This window comes from Astyanax mexicanus, chromosome 6 (genome assembly GCF_023375975.1).
Source record: "Astyanax mexicanus isolate ESR-SI-001 chromosome 6, AstMex3_surface, whole genome shotgun sequence".
Taxonomy (NCBI): domain Eukaryota; kingdom Metazoa; phylum Chordata; class Actinopteri; order Characiformes; family Acestrorhamphidae; genus Astyanax; species Astyanax mexicanus.
This window is the reverse complement of record NC_064413.1, coordinates 1,188,849-1,215,184: the sequence shown is the minus strand read 5'-3', so window position 1 is coordinate 1,215,184 and position 26,336 is coordinate 1,188,849. Positions and strand designations below refer to the sequence as shown.

General features: G+C 39.7%; 2 protein-coding genes across 10 annotated transcripts in view; both read left to right on the top strand.

The window, feature by feature from the left end:
• Positions 1–26,336, top strand: part of si:ch211-285f17.1 (sickle tail protein) — a 139,044-nt gene that overhangs the window by 31,559 nt on the left and 81,149 nt on the right. The gene's annotated exons all lie outside the window — the stretch shown is intronic.
• The window catches only part of LOC103032795 (uncharacterized), a 249,132-nt gene that overhangs the window by 207,067 nt on the left and 15,729 nt on the right, over positions 1–26,336 (top strand). The window lies entirely within an intron of this gene.

Genomic DNA, 26,336 nt, shown 5'->3' with positions numbered 1-26,336 from the left:
GCGTTTTGTATCACCTGATTTGTATGTCCTGTGCTGAGGATGAATATATCTTCAGTTTTAATATGTGTTATATATGGTTTCTGAAGGTGATTGTTGCTGAGAGACTGTGAGAAGAAGTCCAGAGATCAGAACCAGCCTGACTCAGAAAAACCCAACCAGGAATTTTAACAAGTGAAAGTTTCTGGATCTGCTGAGGAGCAGTAAAATCAGGACCGGCTACAGACGTGGTTTTATTAGTGCCCTGGTTTTGCTGGGTTTTGTGTGCTGTGAATGGGGCTGTTGTAAAAACTTGGAGCATCTAGGAGACCCAGAGGAGCAGTTTTTGGACCCCTGGTCTAGAGAATGTTTTAATAGTTGAGTAAAGCAGCTACATATGCAGTTTTTTTTTTTTTTTCAAATTATTTTTGATTACTAAGTAAGTGATGTGCAAAAGTCAGGAAATTCACACCAGTATTAAGACCAAGACTTATATTTCCACATTTTATTTTATTCACAACAGAACATAGAGCACAGATCAGATGATAAAAGTGAGACAGTTTACCATTTCATAACATATTTAGAAAAATAATAATAATATTACGTGTACGTCTATCTGTCTGTCAATCTATCTATGTAGCTGTCTGTCTGCCTGTCTATCTAATTGTCTGCCTGTCTGTTTCTCTGTGTGTATCTTTATAATACACTTTATTTATGTGTAATAATATGTGTATTATAATATTAATAAAATCACATAATATTATTAGAGGATTTAGAGAAACCAGAGAAATCTGTCTGTCTATCTGCATAGCTCTGTTTATCTTTGTAGCTGTCTGTCTCCCTGTCTGTCTATCTAGCTGTCTGCCTATCTATCTATCTATCTATCTATCTATGTAGCTGTCTATATATCTGTCTGTCGATCTATCTATGCAGCTGTCTGTCTATCTAATTGTCTGCCTGTCTGTTTTTCAGTGTGTATCTATTTATATATGTGTCAGATTGTCTGTCTATCTATCTATGTAACTGTCTGTTTTGCCTTTCTGTCTATCTTGCTGCTTGTCTGTCTATTAAGCTGTCTGTCTGTATTTTTATATATTTATATATACTTAATTATTCTTTCACCCACCACAGATCAGGGTGTATTATTTGGGTGGTGTGTGATTATTATCAGTACTGTAGTAATGTGATAGTGATGTGATTGTGATTGTGATAGTGTGATAGTGATGTTAGTGTGTGTTATGCTGGTACGGGAGGATCAGACAGTGTGTTTCTGGTGGTTTGGCTGATTTCTCTGGGGAAAGCTGTGATGTGCAGATCTGGAGATGTGTGGTTTTGAGAGGGATGATGTCATCCGTCTGACGGCTAGAGCAGGATTCAGTCGTGGGAAACAGAATAAAGAAACACTGAGTCTCTGTCTGTTCTGATATCGGCAGAGCTCTGAGCTCCGTCATTTTCTGCAGATCAGATCCTCTCCTCCTGTCGCTCAGGGTCCTGCTGCTGTAACACCATCCCACAGGTCTCTGGGCTGCTGACTGATCCTGGAACAGTTCAGAAATGTGTGTGTGTGGCAGCATGTTTCATATAGGGACGCCTGATAGTGGAAAACAGAGATGCTATATATGGCCTTAATTTCCTGTTTTGTTGGTCTTGGTCTGATAGGGCTGCACAGTATATTGTTTATTTATGTTTATTAATTTGCATTTGTGGAAATAAAGGGTCTCAAAAAGTCCTAGATCTGCTGTTTGGGGTCATTTTGAACTTAAAGTGGAACTAAACCCTCTGATTTTTGCTTCCAGACTCAGCTCAAATTTGAAAAAGGCTAAAAATGTAAGAGATTGCATTGGGTGATGTATGGGTTTAGGGGCTGAGCAGGAGGAAGAGCTAAATAGTTGAGTGCAGCATCACTGTGCTATCTATCTAATCTGTGTAGATTAACATCCAGCACTCGATTTACCTTAAAAAATTATATATTTTTAAGAATTACAGTTTTGTTTACATAGGTTGCTTTGGCAACATACTGTCAGCACGTCTCTGTTTTCATGTCTGCCCGTTTGTTCTTCTATAGATCTCTTCTAGAGGTTTATTTCACTACAGAAACTCTTGATTTCCTCTCTTCCCTTTTCTCTCCTGTCCTTTAGTCACCCTAATTGCTCTCTCTATCTATCTCTCCCTCTTTCTTTCTCTGTATTATGTGTTTGATTGGCTGCTGTGCTGTGAATGGCCTGAAGTAGCGTAAGGTTAAACGAGTGTATGTCTGATAGTGAACACATCATTACTGTGATTTGTGGTGATCAAACAGAACCAGTCCAGCTGTTCTCAGATCTCTCTCTCTCTCTCTCTCTCTCTCTCTCTCTCTCTCTCTTTTTTTTCTATCTACTTCTTTTTGATAGAATTGCCACATCGTGCCCACATTGCAGCATGACCTAGGACTAGACAATATGGCCAGAATTTCATACCACAATATATTACCTCTATATATATATATATATATATATATATATATATATATATATATATATATATATATATACATTTTTGTCGATAATTCAGATTCCTGAATTGAAAATGTCTGAAGGGCAATAGAGAACATCTAAATGGGGATTCTATTTTTTTTATATGGATATTTCCTTATTTTCAAGTGCCAAATTAAATTATTGCGTATTGTGAGTTCTGAATGTTTATTTAAAAAAAAATCACAATTGTCACAAAGTGTTCCTTGCTCTCTCTGAGAGGGTACAATAGAGGGCGCTCTTTCTCTCTCTCTCCCCTTATCAGTTGCAGTGTGATGTTGGTCAGCACAGGCTTCTGTTAGCTGATGTGTTGGAGGTGGGTCGCTGCGCTTACCTCCAAATGCGCTGTAATGCTGCATTTTACTTTCAAATTTTAAAGAAAATGGGATAAATTCTAAAAAAAAAAACTCTCTTCAGTGTGTCTCTGTCTCTCTCTCGTGTGTGTGTGTGTGTGTTTGTGTGTGTGTGTGAGTGTGTGTGTGAAGTCCACAGAGAGGAATGTATATGTGGAGTGAAAGAGAACGGGCTGACAGGTATCAGAACACCCACTGCAGTTACAAACGGACGTATAGAGCCGCCAACTTTAATGACTGTGTGTGTGTGTGTGTGTGTGTGTGTGTGTGTGTTGGTGCAGTCTGGCACTGAGGGTAACAGCAGACTGTGGCATTTTGAAGGGGCCTTCAAAACACACACTCTCACACACACACACACACACACACACACACACACACGCACTTTCCTTGAGCCTCCTCCTCAACAACAACTTTGAGTCGAGCAGAGGTTCCATAGCAGGAAGCCCCCCACATGTTTTCTTTTAACTCTTCCAGCTCTCTCTCTCTCTACTTTCCCCCCCTCTTTCTATCTTTCACTCTCTTCTGCTCTCTCTCTCTCTCTTTCTTGTGTGCCCCTCTTTTTCTCTCTATCTTTCTTTCTTTTTCTCTCACATCTCTTATAATGTTATATTTCTTTCTTTCTTTCTTTCTTTTTCTCTGTCTTTTTTTTTTACATTTTAAATTTGAATGAGCTCTCTTACTGTCTCTACGCGTTTTTCTCCCTTTCTAATATTTTACTCTCTTTCTTTCTCCCTCTCTCCCTCTCTCTTACTTATCTTACTTACTTACTTATTTCTTTGATTTTCTTCCCTCAGTTTTTGAGAGCGAATGGTGATTCCAAACTTTTTTTCTCGAATGTGACCAAATTTGAAAAATTAAAAACATGAATCCAGACTTCCAAGCTTTTGCAGTAGTTTAAGGTGTTTTTGGTTTGTTTGTTTGTTTGTTTGTTTGTTTAAAAGCTGTTTCTACATGTGTTTTTCTGATTCTTGGCTCCTGGTTTTAAGAGGAAGGAATAAGATCAGTTCAGAGAGATGATCAGGGTGCAGGAGAAATGTGGGGTATTTGTGTGGAATAGTTTGTGGATCTCAGGGTATTTTGGGAGTTCTGTCAGGAAGTGTGTTTCTGTTTTCCTGAGGAGTTCAGGATCTCTCCTTCCTGTTGGTCTCTAAAGAGTCAGGCTGTAAATAGATCAGGATTTCTCTAGCTTCTGAACTGTGTTTACATCTCTAAATACATCCAATAATACTCACCAGGAAAAATCACTATATATGTCCAGAAAGCATGTTTCTCTCTCTTTCTTTTTCTTTATTATTCTCTCTCTCACTTGTTAGTCTTCTGTCTCTCTCTCTTTCTTCAGTTCATTTGGTATTAGCGAGATTAACTTATTATTACCACTTATATTGAGCACTCTCTCTCTCTCTTTACTGTTATCTGCTATCTCTCTCTCTCTCTCTATCATAACTGTCTTTATTCATTTACTTTCTTTACTCTCTCTTTTTGCAGCTGTCTCTCTCTGTCTCTCTCTCTTGTTACTATCTTTTTCTGTCTCTCTCTCTTCCTCTATCTTTATTGTTGCTGTCTTCTCCTGTTTCTTTCTCTCTTTCTCTATCTCTATTCTTGCTGTTTTTCACTGTCTTCTGCTGTCCCTGTTTTTTTTTTCTTTCTCTTGTTACTGTCTTCTTCTGTATCTCTCTCTGTCTCTCTCTGTCTTTCTCTCTCTCTCTTCCTTTAACATCACTGTCTTCTACTGTTTTCCTCCCTCGCTTTCTCTCTGTTTACAGTCTTCTGCTCTCTCTCTCTTTTTACTGTCCTATGCTGTCTCTTTCTCTTGTTCTCTATCATTACTGTCTTTAATATTTCTCTCTCTCTCTTTAATTTAGTTGGGGATAACTGTATTAGCATGACTAACTTTGTTAAGTAGTCTTTCTCTCTCTCTCTCTTCCTTTACTATTACTGTCTTCTGCTCTTTTCCTCTTGTTCTCTTTTTCTCTTCTGCTCTCTCTCTCTTTCTTTACTTTCTTATGCTGTCTCTTTTTCTTGTTCTCTATTATTGCTGTCTTTACTCATTTACTTCAGTTGGTGATAACTGTATTAGCATGACTGTTACTTTATTGAGTAGTCTCTCTCTTTCTCTCTCTCTCTTCCTTTACCATGACTGTCTTCTGCTGTTTTCCTCCTGTTTTCCTTCTCTCTCTCTCTCTCTCTCTCTCTCTCTGTCTCTTCAGTTTAGTTGGTGATAACTGTATTAGCATGACTGTTACTTTATTGAGTAGTGTTGGCAAAGCAGAGAGAAGCTAATCCTCCCTCTCTCTCTCTTTCTATCTCTCTCTATCCCCTCTCTCCCTCTATCCAGCAAATAGCTTTTTTCTCTTTTTCCTCTTTTTTCTCTCCTTTTCTCAGTGAGCTGCTCTGTCCGGTCTGTGCCAATCTTTTTTCATTGAGGTGAGCCAGACTCAGGGGAGAGCCAAGAGAACAAGCACAAAAAAGTATTGAGCATGTCACACACACACACACACACACACTTACTCACACACACTCACACACACTTACTCACACACACACACACACACTCAAACACACACGTCCTGTCTGAACAATGCTCCTTGGCCGGGTTAAGGGGGAGAGGGGTGATTTTTAGTGCTTGGGTAAAGGGACTGTGTGTGTGTGAGAGTGTGTGTGTGTGTGTTTTAGAGAGATAGAGAGAGAGAGAGAGAGAGAGAGAGAGAGAGAGAGAGAGAAAGTGCAGCAGTGTTCTCTTGGGCAGGAAGAAAAGTTTTTCAGCTGCGAAGGAGAGGAGAGGGTCTCTCTCGTTTTCTCTCTCTGTCTCTTACTCTATCGTTCTCTATTGGATTGTTATTTGGACGTGTGGGGCAGCAGCAGGCGCAGTGCTGATAGGGTAAGTTACACGGACTCTTAACATTCCACACCTCTCTTCACATCTACCCCACCCCCCACACACACCCTCCGCACCCTCCGCACACACTTCTATCACCAGATTCATGTGTTTATTAGTTTATTTACTGTTAAACTGTGTTTCTATGGTTCAGAACTGCACCCTCTCTAGATTATAGGTAGATAATTACCCATAATCCCATACTGTATTTATTTGGTTTATACAGGATGATCATGGTCATGGTATGTAACTCATCATCTAAAAGATCAAGACGTTGCACCCAGACCAAACTAACTGACAGGACTAAAACTTGGTGGGTAGCCATGCCTTACTGTCATGGACTCAGAATTAAAAGTCTTGCTAAAGATAAGCATCTAATCTGTATGTAAAGATAAGAGAGAGCTCTTCAGTTTCTCTGATTTTGCTATTTATAGGTTTATGTTTGAGTAAAATGAACATTGTTGTTTTATTCTATAAACTACAGACAACATTTCTCCCAAATTACAAATAAAAATATATAAATATATATATATAAAAATAAATATATTCTCATTTAGAGCATTTATTTACAGAAAATGATAAAAAGATGCATAATATAAATTCATAAGTTTTAAGAGTTCAGAAATATAATCACAGTTTTAATTTCAAGCATCTTGGCATCATGTTCTCCTCCACCAGTCTTACACACTGCTTTTGGATAACTTTATGCTGCTTTACTCCTGGTGCAAAAATTCAAGCAGTTCAGTTTGGTGGTTTGATGGTTTGTGATCATCCATCTTCCTCTTGATTATATTCCAGAGGTTTTTAATTTGGTAAAATCAGAGAAACTCATCGTTTTTAAGTGCTCTCTTATTTTTCCAGCAGATATTGAGTCCCTTGTGCACTGTAAAGCTTGATTTAGGATGTGGCAATGCGTCTTTGCTATCGTAACGACTGGAAAAGTACACCTTGCACGGCTCTTAATCTCTTAATTATTCATTCATAGGTGTTTTTTTTACGTAACATAAAATAAACCAATCAGAGTGTCTCTTGCTCATCATTTCCTTTAAGAGTCAGGTGCGCTCTGACTTTGGCTGATTGCTATTTTAATGTTGCAGCGCTTCTGCTCTTCTCAGCAGAATAAAACTGAGCTGCTGGTTGACGTTGTGAAGGAGCTCCAGCAGCTCATTTATGGGAAACAGCAATGTTATTTTATTTACTATTCAGCTTATTGTTGGTGTAAAGTTGTGTGCATCTCTGTTGCCAAGATAGCAATGATCATCTGTTGCTAAGACAGCAATACACCAGAAATTTGCTTGAACACACCTCATTTCCAAACCACCACGCCTATCAGTGTAGATACTGTATATTCAGAATGCTCTGCTGCTACAGTATTCAAACAATGCAGATTAAAGCAGTGAAAATAGAGTGTTGGTGTGGAGTAAGATAGCAATGAGCATCAGTGTATAGATAGGTAGACTTATAGTGGAAAAAATAAGTCTGGTATCATGTTATTATCATGTTATTAATCGTGAAAAACACAAAAAACACGGAGAAAACGCTATTAAATCAGAAAATCAGATTGAGTCAGATTGCTGTGTGGTTAGAACGAAATCTAGTGCACCGTTAAATAAAACCACAGCGCTCAAACCCTGTTAGAACTTCATTTTAATGGCGTTAATGGACCCCAGGTCCATCGTATGTTCAATGGAAAAGATCCTGAAGAGCTGTTGACATTTAGCTGTTATAAGTCATCTGTGCTGGATATCAACCATCCATAACTCTTTATATGGTTTGCAGTAAGTGATGGTGAGTGTGAAGATGTTTTACGGTGGGAAGAACTATTGATTTGCACGGACGGTTGTTGGCTCTAGTGACACCACTTGTGCACATGTGCACCATATAGCAGCTTGAGTGATGATAGTGATGTTAGTACTGTGTGATGCATTGTCTGTTCAGGTCGGATATTAATGGGCGGTTCTGAGCTGTAGAAGTGCATTTCATGTTTGGTGAAATGGGAATGGATTTGCTGTGGTTTTGGAAAGCTGACAGTTTTCCAGTGCAGTAGACCGAGGCTGTGCCCCCCACTTCATTTTCCCCTCGTTCTTTTTTTTTCTTCTTCTTTTCTTTTCCATCCGCCGCTTAAGTAGATTTGCATCTGGAGGTTTTGGGCCGCATCCTGTGTTCAGTCTGGAAGGAGTATCAAACGCTTTCTCTCTGCGAGCTTCACTCATCCGGAGAAAGCTGGATATGAATCTGAGTTAGCGTCACTTGCAGTGGCGTAGGGACACAATATCAGAAATAGGTGGATTTGTTCCTCCAGAAATTGTTTTAAAATAAACGTTTATTTTGAAAGGAATTATCTCCTTCTTTTATCAACAACACACTGCTGAGAGGGGGTGCTTTTCATGGTGTGGGTGCAGATTTAGGGACTAATACGAATTCAGACGAATTCAGCTGATTTCAGCACCCCCGCCTGGAAAAGCACCACCTCCCTTTGTTTTTCCTTATTTCTTACGAGTCAGCGTAGCTTTAAACAGTATCTATGTTATTTCCATTTTCTCCAGCTTTTTTATGGTGGGGGTGCAAATTTAGGCACTACTGTGGTTCCAAATTCAGCCGAATTCAGCACCCCCGCCAGGAAAAGCACCACCTCTTGGGAAAGGCTGCAAGTGACATTATTTTTCCATTTTTCCTTATTTCTTATGAGTCAGTGTAGCTTAGAACAGTATCTTCGGTATTTCCCTTTTCTAAGTAAAATTATAAAGTTAAAGCCAAGAAACGTGGGTGTGTGGTCCCGAGAGGTGGTGCTTTTCGTGGCTGGGGTGCAGATTTAGGCACTACCATGGTGTCAAATTCAGCACCCCCGCCAGGAAAAGCACCATCTCTCGGGAGTGCATGCAGGTGGTATGTTTATGTTTATTTTTCCTTATTTCTTATGAGTCAGTGTAGCTTAGAACAGTATCTTCGGTATTTCCATTTTCTAAGTAAAATTATAAAGTTAAAGCCAAGAAACGTGGGTGTGTGGTCCCGAGAGGTGGTGCTTTTCATGGCTGGGGTGCAGATTTAGGCACTACCATGGTGTCAAATTCAGCCGAATTCAGCACCCCCGCCAGGAAAAGCACCACCTCTTGGGAAAGGCTGCAAGCGACGTTTATTTTTCCTTTTTTCCTTATTTCTTACGAGTCAGTGTAGCTTAGAACAGTATCTTGGGTAATTTCATTTTCCCAAGAGGTGGTGCTTTTCCTGGCGGGGGTGCTGAATTTATCAGCTTTGCACACAAATTCAGTGATGAGAGCAATGAATCGCAACAATAAATAACAATACACTGCAGCAAAAACAACTGTTGGGTAATGTCTTGTTCTGCTAACAGACTAGCGGGGTTGGGATATCTAGCAAATGTTGTTTTAAGTCACTATAAGGTGGTTTTAAATCATTTTAGCAAATGTGTTTCCCCCCCACCCCCAATGTCAAACTCGCTCTTATGCCTTTGGTCACTTTCACCGATTGTTCCGGCCTTTTCTGAGTTTGTGTGATGATGAAGGGGCTTCATCAGAGAGCCGAGGCCTGAGTGAGTGTGTGTGTGTGTGTGTGTGTGTGTGTAAGTGTGTAAGTGTGTGTGTGTGTGTGTTTGTTCAGAAGCTGTGGAAAGATCTGGAATAGACTGTGTAATTGGCTCTCTAACTGATGGGCTCAGAACGGACAGCTACTCTTTTCTTCATCAGAACTCCTCAGATCCAATCAGAGCGCTCGGACGTGGAGCTTTTTACCCGGCTGGAATAATTACAGTAACTACAGTTTAGCTCGGATTACGCTAATCTCCTCTTTCCAGTCTTTGACAGCTAATGGCTGTTCATTCCTTTACTGGCCAGACTGCAGCTGAGGAGGAAAAAAGGAGAAATCAGGTTTTTGAGAGGAATGTGACGATGACTAAAATGTATTGTAATTAGGGCTGCACGATATATCGGTTAAGCATCGTCATCGCAATCTGCGCATGTGCAATAGTCACATCGGAGGACGTGTGATGTCACTTAAGGCAATTAAATCAAGCATGTCATGTTAAAATGTTTTGGTTCTTGACACAAGAAGTAAATAAGTAGATACACAGCGCTGTCTCTGTGTCTGTGTGAGTGACAGACTGCTGCTGCCTGAGAAGTGCAAGGGGGAGGGGGAGCAGGGCAGCAGTAAACACGAGGTAACCGCATGGCCTCCATAATCCACATGGTTGGGCACTTGCTTGTAAACGTGAGCATGTGTGGAAAGCTGTGCTCCTCAGTCCAACACAGTTTATCAGTGCAGATATTTCCAGTTACAGCTGAATTCACACTTTTAATCCCAGAAAAATCTTTAAAAATGAGTTTGAGATTAGTTTCTTTAATTTTACCAAATTAAAAACCTCTGGAATATAATGAAGAGGAAGATGGATGATCACAAACCATCAAACCACCAAACTGAACTGATTGAATTTTTGCACCAGGAGTAAAGCAGCATAAAGTTATCCAAAAGCAGTGTGTAAGACTGGTGGAGGAGAACATGATGTCAAGGTACATGAAAAAAACTGTGATTAAAAACCAACCAGGGTTATTCCACCAAATACTGATTTCTGAACTCTTAAAACTTTATGAATATGAACTTGTTTTCTTTGCATTATTTGAGGTCTGAAACCTTTTTTTCTGATTCCCTATTTGTTCTGATTGGTTGTTTTCTCTGTGGTGAAGCTGAATGGCTGCATTTCATAGTGAACAGGTCTATACTGAAACTCTGGTGTTTTCTTTAGAGCAGATGGCTCTTCATCCAGCTGTTTCATTAGTGGAGCCTCCAGAGAACAAGAGAGGGCTTTTCACTCTATATGAGGCCTCTGTGTGGAACTGACCAATCAGCATGAGTAACTCCCGACACTGAGACTATAGAGAGGAACATGTGTGTGTTTAAAGATCTCATTCATTTTATAATGTCTAGTTTTGGTCTGTAGTATGAATGAATAACACGTGAGCTTTTGTGGTTTTTGTGGAAAAAAAGTGCTCTGGTGATCCGGTATAAAACTGTTTTAGTCTGGTGGAGGAGTGGAGGGGGAGAAAGGTAAAGAACTTTACTGTTTTAAACATCTAAACACCTACCTATCTCAGTTGTACTTGGCTGGTGGTGTTTTTCCTCCATAGACTAATTCTAATCATTTGTTTCTTAGCTCTGAATTACTGGGTAAAGTTTATAAACACTGATGTGTTATTCGCACAAATAACACAGGAATGAACTGCATGCTGTTCCCAGCGCTGTTCGTTATCTCCTATCTGACGAGACGGCGTCGCCATCCGGCTTCAGCTCTGTCTGTGGGCGGTTCCGAGCCGAGGTGGGCGGGGCCATGAATACTAATTCACGGGTTGATGTAGACACGGTGCTTTTCCTGATCGACTCTGAACGTTTTTCTGAATATTTACTTTTATTAACTGCTGCAGACAAAGAGGAAGAGTTTCATCATGTGCAGCATCATAAACAACTCAGAGAGACCCGCTGTATTTCATAATATAAAAAAACAAGAAAAAGTGGATTTTAGCAGAAGGAGAACTTTAATACTCTCCATTCTGAGACAGTTAATTTACCAACACAAGTTTTCACAGGAGCTCATTTTCAGAGAGAAGATAAAAGTCCTGCTTTGTTAATAAGTTATGTACTGTATCTACAACACCTTGTTTGTATGTAAATTGTGTCCTATTCACACACTGTGAGTGCAGGGACAGCTCTGTCTTAGTTTAGAGTTTGACAGGGGTTGTTAATAATGATTTGTCCCTGCGGGAAAAAGATGAGCGCATTAAGCTGCAGAGTCACTTTACACTTCTGACTGTGAATTTCTGCAAGAGATATTATATTTATTTCAATGTTTTTCAGCACAATAAGCTGTTTTACTACTGTAACTTTTAACACAGAGTATTTTTGCTTGTGAAACTTCGTGTTCATTTTTAATTTTGTGAGTTTTGACATGCAACCATGACCAGAAGTACCCCTGCACTTTTTATATAATTTATGAATTATTAATTATCCTGATCTAAAGACCCAAAACAACATGTAAAATACACCACTTTCTACTTTTTTCTACTCTTATCACACTTTATTAATATTTGCTAAGCCTATTACTGCATTACCCATACCTATATAATACTCTGCTTTGCTATGTTATTTTCCTATACTGTATATTATAATCTATTCGCACTGCTCTTGCATTAAAACATTTAAGGTGGATCTTATCTGGGGGGGGGCTGTTAACTTCCAGTTTCTGAGGCTGGAAACTCTTCCTTTCTTGGGCCAGTCCTGATGAGTACCGTTTTCATCATTATAACGACTTACCATCATTTTTTCTTAGATTTTTTTTTCTTTACCTAGTTGGGTAGTTTAGTTCTTGCTTCTCATAACCTGGATTCGAACATTACTCAAATATTCACTATTCACTGTATACCTGTAACTGTGTAACCTCTTCACCACTTTACTTTAACTGATGCTCTCAAACACTTTATTAAGAGACAAGAAATTCAAGTAATTAACTCTTGATGAGTTCAGCACAGCTGTTAAGTGATCCTATAACGCTGACTGAGAAAATACAGACAAAACTGTCATCTAAGAAGAATCTAAAATATAAAGCATATTCTAGTTTAACACTTTTGTACTAAATTACTCAGTTGTTTACTAAATAATTCAATATGTTTTTTCATAGTTTGGATGTCTTTAGTATTAATCTACAATACAGAAAAAAAATGTTTACTGTTTTTTGGTGGGCCGGTTTCATGTCTGGTCCCGTTCGCCCATGTTCCCAGTGAACTGGAAATGTCTACTGTTGCCACAGCTTTAAATAAACCACGGCTATTTATTTGGAATAGAAACGTAATCCATATAAATGCTTTCAGGCTTCATTTTCTACTTCATTTACTAAGTGCAAATTCCCTTCCTTCCACTGTGTGAGAAAAAATAACTTGATCAGATATCTGTATTCCAGCAGAAATGTTTATATGACAGCTTTTCATTCAGACGGGAAGATTTCTGGATTATTAACAGAGTGTTGGGTTACGTGAGAACTGTCTGCAGTCTGCTCTCCTCATTCTTACTGAGCAGGACTTCAGGAATCAGGAGAGGAAAGACTGTGACGTCATGTGATGTTTATGAGACGGCTGGTTCTTCTGCTGGAGAACAGGGCTGTGCTCTTTGTGGATTTATAAGATACAGGAGCGTTTATCAGGTCGGTGGATGGTGTTAAATGGTCATTATCATGCAGGTCGTTGGATGCAGGGTCGTTTTAAGACATTTGGGGCCCAAAGCAAAATTTCTTTCTCTACTTTTCTCTTCTGTTTTCTCTCGGCTCTGTTCAGATCAGCTGCTCCCGCCTGATCCCGCTTCCTCTGACGGGTCATTCAGCTCATCAGCTCTGAATTAAATATTTATACAGGATAAGAATAGATTCAGAGTCTGAAACACGGTGTGACATAATACTGTATTCTCTGTTAGAATAGAGTCAAATTTAGGAACGTATCCTCTACAGATACCCCTGCATTCAGATACTGTAGGTTGTACCTGAAGTGAAGTATTGCCAAAAGAATAGGGGGGCTTTCTGGGGCAGATGATCCAAATGTGGATGGCACCATGTCTAATGCAAGGTGTGGGCTAGAGAGGTATAACATTGCCGTGAAACAGTGGAACTGTGTTCTCTGGAATAATGGTGCTGATTGTTTGTTGAGTTTCGGATATATTGTGGAGTTTGGGATTAGATGTGGAGTTTAGTTTATGTTATGAGTTGTAGAGCTTATTTTAGTATTGGTTGTGGAGTTTGGGATGAGTTGTAGAGTTTACTTTATTATTGGTTGTAGATTTTGGTATTAGTTATGAAGTTTAGGATTGGTTGTGGAGTTGGGGATGAGTTGTGGAGTTTAGTTTAGAATTGGTAGTGGAGTTTGGGATGGGTTGTGGATTTTGGGGATTGGTTGGGGAGTTTAGTTTAGGATTGTTTGTGGAGTTTGGGATCAGTTGTAGAGTTTTGTTCAGGATTAGTTTTAAAGTTTGGAGTGAGTTGTGGAGTTTGGGATGAGTTAGGGATTAGTTAGGGATTGGTTTTTGAGTTGGGATGAGGTGGGTGGTGATCATCCAACATCCTGACCTCACTGACACTGTTGTTGCAGAATGCAATCAAATCCTCACACCAATGCAAAGCAAGATCTAGTAAAAAGCTTTTCCTGGACTGTTTTAATTCCAGTACTTTTGTCCATGTAGTTGCTTTAATAAGTGTTTTTCCAAACTGTGAAAAGTGACACATATGGAGGATTTTTGTTTGTTTGTTTGTTTGTTTGTTTGTTAGAGGAAAGTTGTTACTCAGCGCTATATGCTAGTTTTTTTTTTATTTGTTTCATTTGTTCCCTCCCTGCATCTCATCCTCATTTTCACCCCCAGCTTTCACCATGATTACACACCAGCAGCTTCTCCTCACACTCTGCCTCACTAACGATTCTCACCACGTCTATTGTTACTGAGGGTTGGAGTGGAGGACCTGCTGGCTGGAGAAACCTAACTGTGGGTTTTAAAGAGCTGTTTACAGTTAAGACACATAAAGGAAGGAGGGTGGGAAGCACAGAGAGTGGGGGAGGAGTTTTTACATGTTTTTCCTTGTTTTTTCTTGTTTTTGATCATCCTAAAGAGATTTGAGAGATTTTTGGATGTAACTCTGTTTATGGTGTTCTAAGGACACTCTGTGTAGCATCAGACAAGCTATCTATGGCTATCTGTGTTTATTAAAACAGTTAATTTTGTCAGATTTAATTAGTTATTTAAAATATGATGTTGAAATGGTAGCATCACAGCAGCGACTCGGTTCTGATACATCAGCTCACAGATGCAGCCTTGTGCTGATCCACATCACCCTAGGAGTGATGAGGGGAAAGCAAGAGCGCCATCTAATGATATACTGTACCCACCCAGAGAGAAACAGCATAGAAAAATTGTGCTCTCTCAGAGCTCCGGCAGCTGATGGCAAGCTGCATGACCGGGATTCAAACCAGCAACCTCCTGATTTCATGTAGTTTCTGCTTTATTAGATACAATTTAGATATCACAAATGAAGATCACATGCTTTCTTCGCAGGTTTCCAGGGCTTTCAGGCTGAGAAGCCCAAATTCAGACAGTCGTTCAGATCTGAAGCTTATGGAAAGAATGAGATAATCCTGAGGGCTGCCCCCTCTTTCATCTTATAATTGGAGATTCATCTTCTTCCTCTTCTGCTCGCTGCTGTGTCCGAGCTGAACGCCTGCGCAAAAAGCAGCTAATTAAGCCGGGTCTTTAGCCGGACTGTGGGTATTAAGCTTCGCTAATCTCAATAAATATGGATGAAATTTCCACAAACCGCAGCCTGAACTCTGTCAGGTCCTGAGAGTCAGACCTTCACTTCTTCACGTCTTTCTTTCTTTCTTTCTCACTCCCTCACTCACACACATGCATTCACACACACTTTTATCAGCTTTGCCCATATGCTAATAGCTTGTTATCGCTCCGTGCTTTATAATTAGCTGTTAGCGGACAGGGGGACTGTTTCGGCGCTAACGCTACGGCTGAAAGAGTTCAATATCCTCAGCTGTGGAAAGCGCTTACCACCTTTTTTTTCCTCGCCTGGCGATTCGGCTGCGTAGTTTTCTATAAATCTGGGTAATATGAGTCTGTGGATCATTTAGGATTCAAGTTAAGGAGTTAAGTAAATGAAAATGCATTTTTTTTTATATTAGACCTGAATTATAATGATTATAATAAAGCAAGGCAACTTCAACAGCTGGAAACTTCACACTAGACCTCGAGCAGTTTGGACTGTGTGTCTCTCCACTCTTCCTCCAGACTCTGATCCCTTTATTTACTTTAAATGAAATGTAAAATTTACTGATGATCAGTGATGGTTTGGAGAGTCATGTCTGTCATCTGCTGGTGTTGATCCACTGTGTTTTATTATCAAGTCTAAAGTCAGTGCAGTTTAGTTTTCCCTCAAAATCTTACAGCACTTCATATCTTACAGCTTCCCTCTGCTGAAAACAACTTTTATGGAGATGCTACATGGATTTCATTTTCCAGCAGGATTTGGCACACTGCCCACACTGAAGAGTGCGCTTCAGTTTCTGAATCAGTTTCTCTGATTTTGCTATTTATAGGTTTATATTTGAGTAAAATGAACATTGTTGTTTTATTCTATAAACTACAGACAACATTTCTCCCAAATTCCACATAAAAATATTCTCATTTAGAGCATTTATTTACAGAAAATGAGAAATGACTGAAATAACAAAAAATCAAGCAAAGAAATAATAATGCAAGTTTTAAGAGTTCCGAAATCAATATTTGGTGGAATAACCCTGGTTGGTTTTTAATCACAGTTTTTTTCATGCATCTCGGCATCATGTGCTCCTCCACCAGTCTTACACACTGCTTTTGAGTCTGACTTCACATGTGTGGGAGGAGGCGTGTCCTGAGATATTGTTTTCTCTACATTTGTTTTCCTACATGGCCTGAAGACTTTCTGTCCTGAAAGTCCTTCAGCACAAAAACAGAAACACACCCTTCTCTACGTCCCCATAGCCGGAGCTGACAGAAGACTGATCCGAGTGTTTTCTGGAAGGTTCTTTAACCCAGCTGAAGGTCGGCTCAGTCCGCCCCTTCCTCACGCAGCTCTTCTGAATGGGAGGAAGCTGAGAAATCTGGGGAAATAAAAACAATGAACAGCAGGAGAACCAACCAGGTCCTGCCCTCAGAGTTCCTCCAACGTTCTGAGAAAGTTACTGAAACGTTTCTGCTGAACTTTCCCTCCTGTGTAGCTCCTTACAGACTGGAACGCACAACAATGCTCTGTTTTAAGCTGTTATTGTGGTGAGAGAGAGGTTGAGGAAAAGACTATAGTTGAACACAGAGATACACAAACATGTTTCAGCCTCTAATAAAAGGAAAACTCCTGTGTAAAATGGATTTTTGGTGTATTAAAACATGATAAAAAGTTCTTAATTCGTTGAAGAGCCCACCTCCGCTCTCCCACAGCTTTCTGAGATCCAGTAATTTTGTGCTTTTTCCCAGCACTCTGTAAAACCGCCGTATTGGAGCATATTTTGCCTCAATAAATCACTTTTCTCACCGTTATCCAGCTCAGAGTATCGAAGAATGTAAACACTATTTTTTAATAAGCTTCTTGTGCACTATTTAAATTATTATTAATGCCTTGTTTTAAATGTCAGAGCTCTCCAGATTCTAGCAAGAAGGTGTGGAGCTACTTTCAGCCTGAATATCAGTATAAAAAACGATTTATTGGTACTGATACGGCCGTTGTAAAGAATGCTGGGCAAAATCACAAAATACTGGATGTCAGAAAGCTGCAGGAGCCATTCAACGAGGGCCATTCAACAAAGAACTGTTTATCACGTTTTACTACAACAAAAATCAATTTTACACTGGAGTTCCCCTTTGAATCCAGTTAGATTTACGTGACTTGGATCAGTGTTAATTTCTTTAAAGAAAACTATGACAACAGAAAATAGGTTGGCGAACGTTTTCTTTGTTTAAGACAAAAAGTAATATTCAAAAACAAGAACTATGAATTGAACTACAAATATGACAAGCTGAGAAATCATTCTATCAATCATTCATGCATCTTGGCATCATGTTCTCCTCCTCCACCAGTCTTACACACTGCTTTTGGATAACTTTATGCTGCTTTACTCCTGGTGCAAAAATTAATTCAAGCAGTTCAGTTTGGTGGTTTGATGGTTTGTGATCATCCATCTTCCTCTTGATTATATTCCAGAGATTTTCAATTTGATAAAATCAAAGAAACTCATGATTTTTAAGTTGTCTCTTATTTATTTTCCCACATGTGAATGTTTTTTTGAATCATGTATCTGGTTATGTATCCGTGGATTATTATTCTTTATAGTTACGTCATTAGAGCATGAGCAGTTTTGGACTAAAAATTAAATAAATATGAATCAAACTCAAAGTATCTGTATAAATATTGCAGCATACAAAATTAAGTGGGTGTTTAGGATATTCTACTCACCTCTAAATGTCATATTTCTCGTTTTATAAAGCATTTCTGGTCACAGTGTGTTTTGGTAAAGTCACACAGGGAGGCATATGACTCTCTGACATTTGGCTGAGTATCAGTGAGTGTTTAAGTTCATTCATAGACTCGAGCTCCTCATTCCTCCCCAGCATTCAGGCTGATTCCCCATTTCCTCAGATTTACTGACAGACGCTTTAATAACAGCCATTACAGAAACTGCGCACACACACACACACTGACCTTTAGCTTTTAGCCAAGAATGCACTTTTCTCTCGCATGTTTTGGCTCGAGTTCACCTAAAGGAAATTGCTTTTTTAAATAGAAAAAAATGTTTAATACACTTATATTATATAACAAATCTATGCGGTCTAACAAATGAACCAGTATAGCTTAAGACTTATTAATCTGAAATAAACTGCATGGTATGATAATGTGAATAGTATCTGTATTTTCTAAATCTGCTTTGATTAAAATTGGAATTATGCGGCAAAATTAAGCATGGAGATACACTACGGCTAAAAGGATACTTTTCCCGTGGTTATGATAGCAACGATACACTGGCATGCAGTAAAACACAGCGTTTTCAGTTAAATTCAGCACGATGACTCTAACCTACAACACACTGTGGGATTTCTTTGCTTTTTTAAGCCGGTCATGCTAACACAACACACTGCTCCTCTGGCAGCCGCTCAGGGACGGCGAGCGCTAATCTGGATTGTGGAATGTGATTTAAAATATAGGGCAGGAATTTGGATTGGGAATAAATATATTTATAAAGGACAGAAAGAGGAACTCTGTTGTGTTTGGTCATTCTCAGAAAACTCTCTCCGCAAATACTGCTAATACTTAGCAAGCCTTACTGATAAAACCAGTGTTTGGGAACTAAATTCACACACATGCTTTTATATAATGATATATAAATATATATATATATATATATGCATACTGGTGTATGAGGTGTTAGTGTGTGTTGAGCTGGTTTAAGTGGATTTGATACAGCAGTGCTGCTGGAGGTTTTAAACTGCTGGACTGAGAATAGTCCACCAGAAATATCAAACAAACACCACCCTGAGGCCAACATCCTGTGGGTAGTGTCCTGTGGGCAGCATCCTGTGGATAATGATATGTAGGTAGCATTCTAAGGGCAGCATCTTGTGGGTATTGTCCTGAGGAAAACGTCCTCAGGGTAGTGTCCTGAGAAAGGCATCCTGAGGGTAGTGTCCTGACGGCAGAATTCTGAAGGCAGCGTCTTTTGGGTTGTGTCCTGAGGGCAGCATCCTGTAGGTAGTGTTGTAGGTGGCATACTGAGGGCAGCATCCTGAGAGCAGCATCCTTTGGGTAGTGTCCTGAGGGCAGTATCCTAAGGGCAGTGTCCTGTGGTGAATGTCCTGAAGGCAGCATCGTGTGGGTAGTGTCCTGAGGGCAGCATCCTAAGGGCAGTGTCCTGTGGGGAGTGTCATGTGGGCAGCATAGTGAGAGCAGCATCCTGTGGGTAGTGTCCTGAGGGCTGCATCCTGAGGGCAGAATCTTGAGGGCAGCGTCCTGTGGTTAGTGTCTTGAGGGCAGTGTCCTGTGAGTAGTGTCCTGAGGGCAGTGTCCTGAGGGCAACATCCTGAAGGGGGAATCTTGTGGGCAGCGTCCTGTGGTTAGTGTCTTGAGGGCAGCGTCCTGAGGGCTATGTCCTGAGTATAAAGTCCTGAGGGCAGAATTTTGAGGGCAGTGTTCTCAGGGTGGCGTCCTGTGGGTAGTGTTTTGAGTACATTAAATTTACTAACACACACACACACACACACACACACACGCGCACACACACACTAACACACACACACACACACATGCGCACACACACACTAACACACACACACACACACACACACGGTGATTCATCTCTGTGATGCTGATAAACCATCAGTATCAAGCTTTAGAGAAATAAAAGCTTTTGAAAAGAAGATGAATAAAGGAGTGCATAAAAGAGGTGTGTGTGTGTGTGTGTGTGTGTGTGTGTGTGTGTAGCTGAGGTCCAGTCTGCATTACATCATGGCATGCTTCAATGCTGATGACATCGGCACTCTGGGATGTGGCTGGAGAAGGTGATGTCACAGGGAGTGAATCTGATTGGCTGTTCAAACTGCAGACTTACTGCACAAAAAAACACCTCTCTCTTTCTCCATCGCTCTCTCTCTCTCTTTATTCTTTCATCATCTGTCTTCACTCTTGTGTGCAGAAGTAAACTTTTTTGTGTATATATGTGTACACTACAGGTCAAAAGTTTTAGAACACCCCTGCTTTTAGTAGTCTATTAGCTACAGTGCTGTATGATCCAGACAATCTTTTTATCTTATTCATTTTTATTTTATCTTTATCTTATCTATAACTCTTCTTCTAAAACTGAGACTCAGTTCTTAATCATGTTCATTTAAAAAGCTAAAGGCTAAAGCTGTTGTTTCCATGTAGGTCAGCCAGACGTCTTCCTGTAGCAGTTTTCTCCAGTTTCTCAGTGTCTCAGAAAATTTGAATTGTGGGCAGTGTGCCAAGTCCTGCTGGAAAATGAAATCCACATCTCCATAAAAGTTGTTTTCAGCAGAGGGAAGCTGTTAGATATGAAGTGCTGTAAGATTTTGAGGGAAAACAAAACTGCACTGACTTTATACTTGATAATAAAACACAGTGGATCAACACCAGCAGATGACAGACATGACTCTCCAAACCATCACTGATTGGTGGAAACTTCACACTAGACCTCGAGCAGTTTGGACTGTGTGTCTCTCCACTCTTCCTCCAGACTCTGCTCCCTTGATTTAACTTACAAATGAAATGTAAAATTTACTGATGATCAGTGACGGTTATGAAGATGGGGATTTCATTTTCCAGCAGGATCTGGCACACTGCCCACACTGCCTCAAAATTACCAATTGGTCTTATATAATATTCTAATTTCCTGAGACACTGATTTTTGGGTTTCATTGGCTATAAGCTTCATAATCATCAACAATAAAAGAAATAAACTCTTAAAATAGATCACTCTGTGTTTAATACATCTATATAATATATGATTTTCAAATTTTTCACTTAATAAACTGAAGATATTCAAATTTTTTAGATGTTCTCTTCAGCATCATGTCCGTCTCTCTTCTGCTGGACACTTCCGTCTTTTTCCCATCGCAGCAAAAGTGAACGCCGTGCTAAAAGCGTCAAAGAAAAAAGTGCTTTGAAAGAAAGGTTTGTTTGAAGGCTCTGGTAAACCCCCGGGCTGTAGTCTCTGCCACACCACAGGTCTTTGAAGCTCAACAATGCTTCTCAAACACCACAGTGTGTACACACACACGCCATGCTCCGTTAGCATCGCTAGTCATGGGTGGCCGTGCTTCTGCTTCTGCCAATCAAACGCCAGAAAGATACAGCAGAGGAAAAGCCAGGAATACAGATTTCCAGATCATCTGCTGAGACTGAAAAATAAAAATGCAAGATCATTCTGGCCTCTGATACTAATATTGTCTAGCTTGTGTTATAACTGTGTTGTAACTCACTAATACACTGTCCTAATCACACCTTAACCATAGAATTCTTCTAATATTAATCTTAAATAATAATTCAAAATCAATAATAGTTTATAGGGGATATATTATACTTCTTCCTTTAGTTAGAACAGATCTACAGGCTATAATATAACATCTTAGATCTAACCAGCTCTGTTCTTACCAGTTTTAGTCCCTTTCTAGATGAGCCATTTAAGGGGCTCTGTCACTTTTTTTTTTTTTTTTACAAATAAGCTGTTGCTGGCCACACCCCATGTTTACTCAGAGAGTTTACCTCTTGTAACTGTTAGCTTACAGCTTATCGTTCTAAATGGCAAAACACAATCAAGTGTGTTGATGCTAGTTGATGCTCATCTGCTGAGTTTCCACAGACAGTAGGTACAGATCCCTCCCTCAAACAAAGTCTAATGGCTAATCCTGCTGGTTATTTTGTGAGTGAGATTGAACGCTGACCAGTGTAAGACCTCATGGTAAGACCTTATAGTGGGTGGAGTATAGATGGAACATTTACATTCCTCAGTACACAGTGACGTGGGTGTGTACCTGGAATACATCATAGAAGGCGACTTCTGGCTAGAAGTGTCCATGCAAACAGACAAGTGAGATACTGAGGCACTACTATGGTGCAGAAAAAAAAAACTATATATATATATATATATATATATATATTCTTTTTTTTTGTTTGTTTAAGCAGAGATCTGAACTCTAACAAGCCACTGTTGCACACAATCTGAGCTACAGAGAGGAAGTGTGTGTGTGTGTGTGTGTGTGTGTGTGTGTGTGTGCAGGGCTGAATGATTGACTGGCAGCAGTGAATTCTGCTGTAAAGCTTCTTATCTCAGTGTGGAGGCCTGACTGCAGAGTAATCACATTTTAATAAAGCCATATGAGGGCTGTTATATTTAAACATGAATTCAAATAAGACAATGCAGCCAAGCTGAAAGGGGAATTTCATCACTGGGGTAAAGTGTGTGTGTGCATTGGCGTAGGAACTGGGGGGGGGGGGGGCATGTCCCACCCAATATCAGAAATAGGTGGATTTATCTCCTTCAAAAAAAGATTCCGCAGAAAAAGTAGAAACTTTTACTTTGAAAGCGCTTCGAAATCTGCACCCCCGCCATGAAAAGCACCTCCTCTCGGGAGCGCGTTTCTAAGTTAAGTTTGCTAAAGCAATTATCTTTGATTTTATCCAGAATTAAAGACGGTGTGTACGCACTGCCGAGAGAGGGTGCTGTTCATGGCGGGGGTTCAGATTTAGGCACTACTATGGTGCTGAATTCAGCTGCCCTGCCAGGAAAAGCACCCTCTCCCGGTGCATAAATCTAAATCTAAGCCTAAATCTGCACCCCTGCCACGAAAAGCACCCTCTCTCAGGAGAAGCTGCAGAGGTGTGTGTGTGTGTGTGTGTGTGTGTAGACTTGGTCTTGGGCAATGTTGTGAAAAGTGTTCACATTTATTACTCTGTAGGTAGAATAGAGTTTAGATACTAGGCTTTAATAAAATACTTCTGTAGAAGTTATAGAAGTATCAACTCAAGCTTTAAGTTACTCTTTAAGTAAAAGTGTTTAAAAAAGTATTGGTTTCAAAATTCTTAAAGTACTTATAAGTAAAAAAAAATGTGATAAAAGAGAAAAATAGAAATTAAAATTAGATAGTTAGATAGTTCCTCGTCTCATCCCCTCAGGGGTCTGCAGGCCCCTTGGTTGGCGGGGTTACGGTTGGTACAGAGACCAATACAGCACTGAACACACACACACACACCCATGCACAGACACACAAACACACACACACACATCTACACACACACACACACACACACACACTCATACTGTCAGCATGGGCTGAAAGAAAACCTATCACGAGCACAGAGCACAGTGAAGTAGTGAACACTGGTGTGTAGATGTGTGAGATGGAGCCGTCTGGTGGTGAAAGTCAGAAAAGCACAGGGAGTGTGAGAATGTGAAAATGCTTTTATTTATATTAGCGATGAATTTAATAAATATGCTGTAACTGATGCTGAATTCCTGACAGAGATACATGAAATAATTGGTACCTGATTACTGATTACTCCTTTAAAAATTAACTTAGTTACTTTATGCATTACTTGATTTTAAAAGTAACTAAGTTACTTTTAAGTTACTTTATTAGATACTTTCACAGGAGCTGTGATTGTAAATTTTGTGAAAATCTGATGAAGTTTAAGGTCAAAGTTTTGCAGAAATATTGAAAATTCTAAAGGGCTCATAAATGTACTGTAATTACCACTGTAAACACAGAAAGAGAGATAAAGAGAGAGAGAGAGAGAATGAACTCTTTAAACTTACTGTTATCTGTGTGTGCATCTAGGTCTGTCTGTGTGTGTGTGTGTGTGTGTGTGTGTGTGTGTGTATAGTGTGTGAGAACATGAAGCAGTGATTGAAAACAAGAGAACAGAGAATTTCATTCACTTGTTCTGCAGCCTGGAACATACGGAGGAGGCTCACAAGTGTTCGAGGCATAGTACATCTGTGTGTGTGTGTGTGTGTGTGTGTGTGAGTGTGTGTGTGTGTGTGTGTGTGTGTGAGGCAGAGAGTGAGAGAAACATTATAATTCTGTATAATGTTGTTGAAAAAGTAACAATAGGACATTTATGCTGACTGAGAGCTGTTTTCTGAACAGTCTAAAGCTGGAGTTTAATGCTCAGAAAAGCCCACTGTGGTTTAATTTACAGTAATATATATGTAATATATATATAATATATATATATATATATATATATATATATATATATATGTATAGACAGCCCACCCTGGTAGACCACAGTGAGCTGTTTATGCTGCCTCTGGGAAAACACACTGGAGTGTTTTATTGCAACATTGAGTCAATGTGGAAACACAGGTCCATAACACACACACACATATACACACACACACACACACTCCTTCCCTGCCTCACTCCCTCACACTCTTTCCTCGACCCAAAAGGCCGCACCGCTCACCTCAGCCAAACAACCCCTGACAGTTAGATTCCATCACCCTAAAGCCTCAGGGGCTCCCAGGATGCTTTTAATGAGCAGCTGGAGACCAGAACCCAAACAAGCAGCCGGGGGCCAGGGGGGGCAACGGCCCCCCAAAACCACCAGACACAGGTCTCAACCTTTATTCCCTTATTTTACTGTTATTTAGAATAACTTATAAAAAGGATTATATAAAATTAGGTGTGGGTATCGTTTAAAAAATTTGGTACCACTTTAAAAAAGGCTACCTTTATAAAGGGTTTATAAATGGTTCACAGTTAGTTTTGAAGGTGGTTATAACCACCTTCAGTTTATTAATGGTTACTAATTAGGTTGTAAATGTCTTAAAAATCATTAATAATCAGTTATAACACATACAGTAGAAAGGGCAACAGTGACCTGTTGTTTGTCAAATAGTGAACCCACAGCCGTCTATACTGTTGCCCTTTCTACGTACAGTAACTTATGTGTTATAACTGATTATTAATGATTTTTAAGGCATTTACAACCTAATTAGTAACCATTAATAAACTGATTGTAAACCATTTATAAACCCTAGGCTTATTTTAAAGTGGTACCAAAAATTTTGATACTGATACCAAAAACTATATTTTTCCCGATACTTTTTTCTTAATTGTAACAAAAGAAACACAAAAATCAATAAAGAGGCAAAAGAACATTTATTGATCTTCTAAATCTGGTCCACAGTGAGGAGAGCTATTTTAGAATACAGCATTTCTGGACTTGGCCTTTATACTTGGATAATAGAAGCAGGTCATAGGGTCAGTTACACACACACACACACACACACAGAGTTATGTGACCAGGCCTGACCGGAGTCTCTGTGTAACAGTGTGTGTATCAGACTGTGTGTGTGTGTGTGTACGGGAGAAGTTGGCTTTAGGGCAGAAAGCTGGACAGAGGAGGAATTGAGCTGAATGCAGCCTGTATGTTTATTGTGTGTGTTTATACAGACTGTGCTCAGATGGTTATTATATGTGTGTGTGTGTGTGTGTGTGTGTGTCTTTGCATGTGTTACTCATTAGTCTTCACCTGTCTGGAACGTGATTGAGTCTGAGCTGCCTGGACTATTCTCAATTACACACACACACATTACACACACTTACACACACACACACATATACATACTGTACAGTATAGTAAAATACAACATTACAGTAAAAACTCTCTTTCTAACACACACACACACACACACACACACTTCACAACGTTCTGTCTGTTATACACACACTCTATACAATAAAGTACAAAACATTCACACACACTTGCAAATTTCCGTCTATTATACTGTATACAGCTCTGAAACAAATAAGAGCCTCCTTAAAAATGATGAGTTTCTTTGATTTTTACCCAATTAAAAACCTCTGGAATATAATCAAGAGGAAGATGGATGATCACAAACCATCAAACCACCAAACTGAACTGCTTGAATTTTTGCACCAGGAGTAAAGCAGCATAAAGTTATCCAAAAGCAGTGTGTAAGACTGGTGGAGGAGAACATGATGCCAAGATGCATGAAAAAAAAACTGTGATTAAAAACCAACCAGGGTTATTCCACCAAATATTGATTTGATTGATACACACATACTGTACAATAAAGTACCAGATAAACAATATTAAAGTATTGTACTCACTGTTATAGACCTATCTATATTCAGTTATAAGTCAGGCACAGGCTAAAGATGAGAAGCTGATCTCTTCAGCTGTTTCTCATACTTACACACACTCTCACACACATACACACACACACTTATACACACACACACATACACACCAAACCTTACACCCTCACACCCTCAGCCCTCATCTAACAGATAAACACTTTCTGTGTGTCCGTCTCAGACCGTGTTCAGAATTGATCTAACCTCGAGGATCAGGGTGAACTGTGAGTGTGTGAGAGGGGGAGTGTAAGGGAATGTGTGTGTGTGTGCTTGTGTGGGGTGTGTGTGTGTGTGGGGGGGGTGTGGGGGGTGTGTGACACGTGTTGGCCAGCAAAAATCACTGGCGTCACTGCCTCCTCTTTTAGCAGACCCTGG